This window comes from Sinohyriopsis cumingii, unplaced genomic scaffold (assembly GCF_028554795.1).
Source record: "Sinohyriopsis cumingii isolate HCF-2022 unplaced genomic scaffold, ASM2855479v2 utg000348l, whole genome shotgun sequence".
Classification (NCBI taxonomy): Eukaryota; Metazoa; Mollusca; class Bivalvia; order Unionida; family Unionidae; genus Sinohyriopsis; species Sinohyriopsis cumingii.
The window spans coordinates 1,601,082-1,609,353 of record NW_028315888.1 but is presented as its reverse complement, the minus strand read 5'-3'; positions in this window follow the sequence as shown (position 1 = coordinate 1,609,353).

Sequence of the window (8,272 nt, the reverse complement as noted above, 5' to 3'; positions counted from 1 at the left end):
GTGTGTAACTAGTTTGTATCATGCAGCTTGTATATATCGTGTAATTTATGCATTTATTTCAAAACATGATGTTTATATGATTGCATATCGTTCAATTTTTGAACGCAATTGCCTAGGTACCTAAAGTTTAATAATAAATTATTTTTTGTTTTTTACCGGAATTAAATATATATAATTTTTAAGCAAGAATTAATTATAGACTACCTCATTTGCATGTTTTCATTATCATATAGTTACACGAATTTGAGCATATAACTTTCCTATTTGTGTAGTTACTTATATCACATGTGTTGTCTCTTTTATCTGTGGAACGTTTTGGAGTTGTGGCAATGCTCACCTTAAACATATCTCAGTTAGCATCTCATTGTGTTGTAAATCCAGTGATAAACTTTGCAGAGCATTGATAATGATTTTGGTTAGTCTAAATACTGTTATGTATATGCATACAAAACCAAAAATCCACCGTGAACAGTGTAATGGATCATAATAAGCTGACCATGGTTTCGTGGTAGTTTATTCCCTGCCTTGTGATTTCCGTAGGTTTTTATCATTATTCTTTTGTTATATCTTTGAGAAAATTTTAATCATTTTTCTAAATATAATTTTCAAGCATTAAAGATCAAATGATAATATCAAGATCAAATTTGAAACTAATCAATTATTTTATCATCCTTTCATATAATTTTCCTCAGATGAACGTTCAACTATTTTCAAAACTATCCAGTTTGGGGTGAAAGTTTGAGAAATTTTATGACAATGTGGCCTGATGCACAGGAATCTTAGTTGTTTTCTTAAAGTCATCAAAATTACAAACATGATATCTCTCATCATTATTTGATGTCAATTCTCGGTGTGTGTTACCTGAGGATACTAGTGATGTTATCATAAACCTAAAGTTGTATCGCAGAATTGCCACTTTTAATACTACTTTGTTTATAATATAGCAATGTTTTTACTTTGAAGAAATATGACCATGTATCAAGGCACATGTTACAGCTGAGTATTGCCTTTGTAGACTAATGATTTTACAGCTGTCAGACATATGCCTATTAAAATGCACAAATACTGACGTCTCAGCATCGGCAATCATATTGTTGGGTGTTGGAATCAAATAAAAAGAAATTTATATTGCGGTCAGATAAAGAGGCTATCTAAAATATACATAATATCAGTTAATAATGTTGACGATATTTTCATTGTGCCAAAACCACAAAGGCAAGACATTGCTAGTTAGATTTGTCAACACTGACAAAACTGCATTGATTGAAATGCAATAATTCTCAAGAGACAGCATATTATATAAACATGCAACTCTGTATTAGAACCTCTGCATCACGGTTAAATTAAAACAGGATTATAGTTTCAACAATGTCATCGTGACATGAAATCCAATACCGATACTCCTAGATAGCAATGGTAAAATTGCTTGTATGTGGCATCCGTATGTTTGTATACAAAAGTGATCAGGGTCCGACCATTTACTAGGAAATCGGGGTGAGGATCTCAGCTTAAACATGAAATTCAATCCCCCAAATAGCTTAAAAATATTCTTGCATCCTGCTCCGATTAGATATTTAATTAAATATACTGACATAGTTGATACAAATTATCTTGAGGTAAAAGGAACAAACCAAAATTGTAGTTTAAACAAACATTCTGGGACCTAGGCCCCTAGCGCCCCATTCAACCCTAAATTATATGGTCGGCCATGTAGGCACAATGTTATAGAAGTAAATAGTCGCTTTTCTTACTAAATAATCAAATATTTTCATCTTAAGACATTTAGAACATCATGCTCAATTAACAGCTCAAGATGAAGATAAATCTGTTTATATTATCAGTGTACGATGTTTAGTCAAGCTGTCCTTTTCTTGTTGTCTTAACACAAAATAAATATTCAAAATAATACAGGGCCATACATTTATATCGCTCAAAATTGTGAACTATTTTTAGCGACTAATATTAAAATAAATACACTTTTGTGTCTTAAATAAAAAACAAAAGGATTATTTTCGTTATCAATATTTTATAGACTTATAAAAATGTACTTTTCCTGATGTTAGTCAACACTAAAATAATCTAATTGTTTTTCATTGGCGTCAAACACTATACTTGATGCAAACGAAAATCTTATTTCTCGTACATGTATTATGTTTTGACTAATAAATAGTTCTCTGTCGCTCTGCAGAAGTTACAATTATATGAAATGTTATTTCAAGTGCAATGGGAGTACAGGTTGCTGAGAGTATTCCCAAATGTTAAAAACACATTTTGGTGGAACATTGAAGTGTGTCATGACCAGATAAGCATTTTTTTTTATCTCATCTAATTAATGCGCTTGCACTTGTTGTTCAGAGAGCTTTTTCACATGCTGTAATGTCTCCTTATTGAATTACTGAAGTCGTTCATTCCATGCAAAATCTATCAACTGTTGATACGAACAAACTCTGCAATAAAGAAACATTTTAAATAATTTTAGTTCATGAGCAACCAGGAAAATCAAAGTCTCATTTTTATATTTCATCGGAATCGAACATTAAACAATCTATTTTTGTCACTTAGATATTTTTCTTTCTATGCATGTGCTACTAACATAATGACTGCAAGTAAATATTCGGACCTTCAAAACATTCACCTGTTTTTTGGGGGGTTTGTTTTGGATTTTTGTATTACAATTAGTAGAAAATGTGGTGATTATGTATGCAAATAACCAATAATTACATGTAAACATACATTTCATTGTCTTGCATTTTTTCTGACAAATATTAAAATTTCACAAAAATAAGTATTAGTCACATTTCCATCTAAAATAACAATTTTTTTTCCAGGTTGAATTAAATCCATTATGTGTTTATTTCTACATGAAATAAGCAAGCAAAACTAATTAAAATAATTAAATGGAAATATATGGTTAATTTGAATAACAACCCTGTGTACTTTTAATCATTATTCACTTAAAATAAAAAATATGCTACATATAATATATGAAAGATGCCACAATAAAACAAAATCCGCCAGATCTATCGCTACCTGTAATTGATGGGTATATGGTCCAATAAGATAACGTTAGAATGGAGTTACATCCTCTTTTCTTTAAAGCTTCACTCAGTTTCAATCTGTTTTAGTATCAGATGTTCACTGTCTTATGTGACAATCTGAGAGCGACCACTTAATAGTCATGTTCTGGTGACCTGTGTTATTACCATAATCGCTAATTTTATCATCGAATCAGAGGAATTCAAATTCTTCGCGTTTGGGAGAATGAGCGGTTTGGAAGAAGAGCATCAATGTGTGCCGAATGATTTGATTCCTTTTGTGATTTTTGAAAACGGCATTTCCAATGGATAATACAAAGGTCACCAGAACATGACACTTATGCGGTCGCTGTAAGACCTTCACATAAGACAGTAGAGATACGATTTTAATCAGATTGCTCACTTAATAGCATTATCATCCATTGTATAAGGGAAACAAGCAGCGTGGGCAAGCATATTCCAGTTATATCCCTTAATTATAACCTAATACGCGTTTTCGTGAGAACTGTATAGATACGGAACGTTGTCACATAATTGTACCAGCAGAACTGGGTCTGTGCAGATCAGTTTGAATAATGGATAGGAGCAGGAGTTTATGCGGTGTGTGTTAATCAATAGTAATATTATATTAGAAGGTTTAATAAAATTTGGTATAGACGTAAAAGCAATTATAACATAATCATCTCTTAACACTGTTGCGACAACAGCTATCACATTTTTTACGTTTTAAGAATATCATCTTTCTGTTTTTAATAATATTTTCACTCCTTCTCTCATCCTGCTGCATCCGATATGTACAACAGGCCCTCTCAGGCGTCCAACCTGTTATAAGGACCTGTTCTTTGATAACTATATCTACTTATTTAGTTTGTAATTGGTACGTATGGCAACAATGTGTTTAGGTCACTTATGGCCAATTAATACAAGGGTATAAGACAATTGTTTTTAATCGATGAAACGAATACATACGTCTGTATCCTGACGATGACTGGTTATATTTATAAGCAGTCCATAGCAAGAAACTTCTTCCAAGCCGTTGGCCGGATGAAAGAATTTTCAAGACAATGGTTTTAATGTGATAAATGTCGAATATTTTTAAAAACCAAAAGGGACATATGATCACGAATTATATTTGATCCGATTTGTTGTAAAATTCCCGACCATCAAGAACTGCCCCGAAAATTTAACGTTTGGCCACCTCCCGCTTAGTCTCTACACATAATCAGATCGTTTAAGAATTCTATACAATGGCTGATATATACATATATCACCTAGATGCTATTGATATAGCGAGGAAAATGCCATGGATGACATTATGTCATGGATGCGCTTTATGATCAATAATTTTAATAGGACCTCCTCTCGATTTATTCGGCGATTCATATTTAATCACTCCGGTTAACGTTTTTACTACCATTGGAAATTTTAATTTACATAATAACTCTGCAACATTGTAGCTCCGGTATCCTTGACGAATTCAGCCCACTTCGCTATTTTTTCGTGTCGCTGATCAGTCAGACCATTTCCACGTTTGGCATTTGTAAAATATTCCATTACTCGTTCGGCTACACAGTTCAACTTAGAAATCTCATTTGTGCAAGATCATTAATGTTGGGTTTATCTGAAAAAATTCCATAAATAACCGCGGTTACAGGATATGCTCGCGAGTAATATGGTTTGTCAATACCACTCAGCGTACCTGGCTTGGAATTGTTACTTAACACAACAGTTTTTCCACCAGCAAGGACAGGGTCATGTTTGTCACGGATAATTCACGTATCGGAATCTTCTGCTATATAATAAACTTTATTCTGAAAAAAAAAATTCTGATTATCAACGAGGTAATTGATAATCGTTTTCGCTCGTATGTCGTTCATTGTAGCATCAATAACTTCGTCGTCGCGTATAATTTTAAATGTCGACCGAATCTTGAAGCTTTCCAAGGCTGGACTATTAACAATCTCTCAAACTCATCCATGTTATAATTAAGATAAACATTTAAAAGAAAAATATTATATACAATGAATCAGTGTAAATGGCTTCAGGTAGGATTTGCAACTCCTTTTAACAAATCGTGCGTAAATGAATTTTGTGAACAACATTCGCCAAGTGTGAGGAAGAGCAGTCTTGGTCCACAACCGTGTTTAAGATGTGGTGTCGGAGTTAGAGGTAAAACAGAGCTGTCGCAGCTGTACGCGCGTTGTAGTGGTAAACTGTATAGAGAGTGAAAACGTTATTATGACAACAAAAAATAACACCTATGATTCTGTCAAGGTCATCAATAAGGTTATAAGAACTCCTGAAGTCTACAAAGCAAGATTTGAAGATAAGTTATAATTTAGACAAATAATATTACATATAAATGAACCGTTCCGGTGGCCTAGTGGTTAGAGCGTCCGTCTCGGATGCGGGAGGTCGTGGGTTCGATCCCCGGCCGAGTCATACCAAAGACTTACAAAAACGGTACTAACAGCTGCCTCGCTTGGCGCTCAGCATTAAGAGGTTAGTGTTAGGACTGGTCGGCCCGGTGTCAGGATAATGTGACTGGGTGGGACATCATGCTACATGTCTGAGGCATGATACCCCAGTGCTAGACATCACTATAAGCTGCCACATTGCAGACATGGTAGAGATATGACTGAAAAATTGTTAAATCTACGTTAAAAATCCAAATCACACACACACACACACTTACATATAAATGGATCAAAATGAATTTTTCAGACATCCTATCATTAAGAATAATGAAGCATCTAGTGATGGTACAATTAGACATTGTTGGATGAAGAAACCAGTTGGTTTTGTCATTAATAATGGTTATCTCATGTTTAGTGTTGGGAGCAGGAATTATATCTGTCATCGATTCACATACGAATGTTTTTGGGGTGATCAAAGATGGTCGATTGTATTGACGCGGATCCTCAGAACAATTCTTTATCCAATTTGAGAGTTGTCACGCAAAGTCAGCATTGTAAATCCAGTAATACTGGCTGTAATGATAATAGCGCCAAAGCAATTGTATCCATAAATTCAGAGACTGGCGTGGAGAGGATATTTCAGTCATTGAATGCAGCAGGTAACTATTTTCATATTTGTACGCAATCAGTACGCAGAGTCGCAGAAAATATATATAAATCCGTATTCTAAAAAAATATAAACAAAAAATTATTTTCCATTATTATTAGATCGGTAGGTATGCCGTTATATTCATGTAATTTCTTTTCTGTTGTTGTTATTCAACATCATTAAAATACGAGATTTCAGTATTATTTAAGGGAGATACATCCGCTTGGGATTCGTCTTGCAATTAGTTACCTCCCTTTTGACCATGTCAGAAAGAATAATACAAACTTGTAATTACTTACGAATATTTTACATAAGACAGACAGGTAAATAAATATTTTTTTTCTGGTTGATTCTCTCTCTTGTATAGCAGTTGAGAATCCGTAGTATTGTAATCGTAGTTCGATGAAACATTCAGCGTTTGCCGAGAATGGCTTACGTAAAGAGAATCGGTTATTTCCCCAGGTTCTATATCAAGGAATATCAGTACGGTACGTGTAAGGCTAAATAAAAAATAATATTTTCTTTTTAAGAAACAATATTTTTTGTTTTATTAAATTCGTTCGGTTTCCTAGTTCATCTGTATTTCTTCCCAATTAGTGTGTTCAGAACTAAAGTTCAGTTGTATTTTGCAATCCAACTGGGAAAATGTTAGCGTTTAAATATATAATAATTTTTTAAAACATATACCAGTAGATTGGAACATAGTGCAGTGGTAGCGTGGCTAATTCTCGTTCTCGATGCTTTGAGTTCAAATCCAGTGACCTTCATATTGTCGATGTGGGCGATATTTCGCGATTTTATATATAAATGAGTATCCACCCCAAGCTCGTAACTCAACAGAAAATAGTGACACACTCCCCACGTCGTCACCACGGCGTGGTGCTATTTTTGCATCCCCGGTGTTGATTTCAAGGGGGAGTGTGCAAAAATCTATTGAATGTAGAGAAGGCGTCCGTCCTTAGAATTACGTTAATTAAGTTATGTGTTGTGCCGTCCTCAAAAACGTGTCCTCGTGGAAATGCCATTCTTAGAATTAAGTTCTCCAAACACACTCTCGTGGGCCTGCCATTCTTCGAATTATGTTCTCCAAGCACGCCCGCGTAGTCCTGCCATTCTTAATATTATGTTCTCCAAACATGCCGTCGTGGGCCATTCTTAGAATTAAGTTATGTGTTGTATCGTCCTCAGAAACACGCCCTCGAGGGCCTGCCATTCATAAAATTAAGTTCTCCAAACACGCCCTCGTGGGCCTGCCATTCTTTGAATTAAGTTCTCCAAATACGCCCTCGAAGCCCTGCTTCAAAACAAAACTTTTCTTTTATATATATATATATATATATATATATATATATATATATATATATATATATATATATATATATATATATATATATATATATATATACATATATATATATATATATATATATATTATATATATATATATATATATATATATATATATATATATATATATATATATATATATATATATATATATATATATATATATATATATGCTGTATAATGAATGACGAAAACAATATTAATAATGTAATTTCTGCTATTAAAAAATTAGAACACGACGGTATAAATATATCTGATGAATTAAATTAAATTAAATCCTGAAAAAATTAGTTCTGATTTTTAAACATTGCAGAAAAAAAGACGACTGAGCTTATGTGCTTCCATCTCAATACAGATTTGTAAAACGAATTCAGACAGCTATGTTTCAGTCATTAGCTGCAGTAAAAGATGATCAAGTAAAGGAATTTCTCTCTCTCTCTCTCTCTCTCTCTCTCTCTCTCTCTCGTGCAATCGAAAACATTAGCTCAGAATTATCTCGTGAATGTGTAGCAAAGAAGATAATTAAAACTAATGTGAGGCAAAGAAAATTCAGTCGAACAAAACGAAAGTTCGATTCATTTGTGAAATTAAAAGCGAAAGTACTATGCCAGGTTTTCAGTAATATACAAATTTCTGATTGCACTGACAGATATCAGTAAAATATTATATTTTTTCATTGAAAATTGTTGGATTTGCATGATTTTAACTACCTATATACCCTTCAACGTTGAGAAATCAGTCGATGCACACGATTTTGACTACATACATACCCTTCAACGTTGAGAAATCAGCCTGGTTTTGAGTATAAAAAACTTAATATTTTT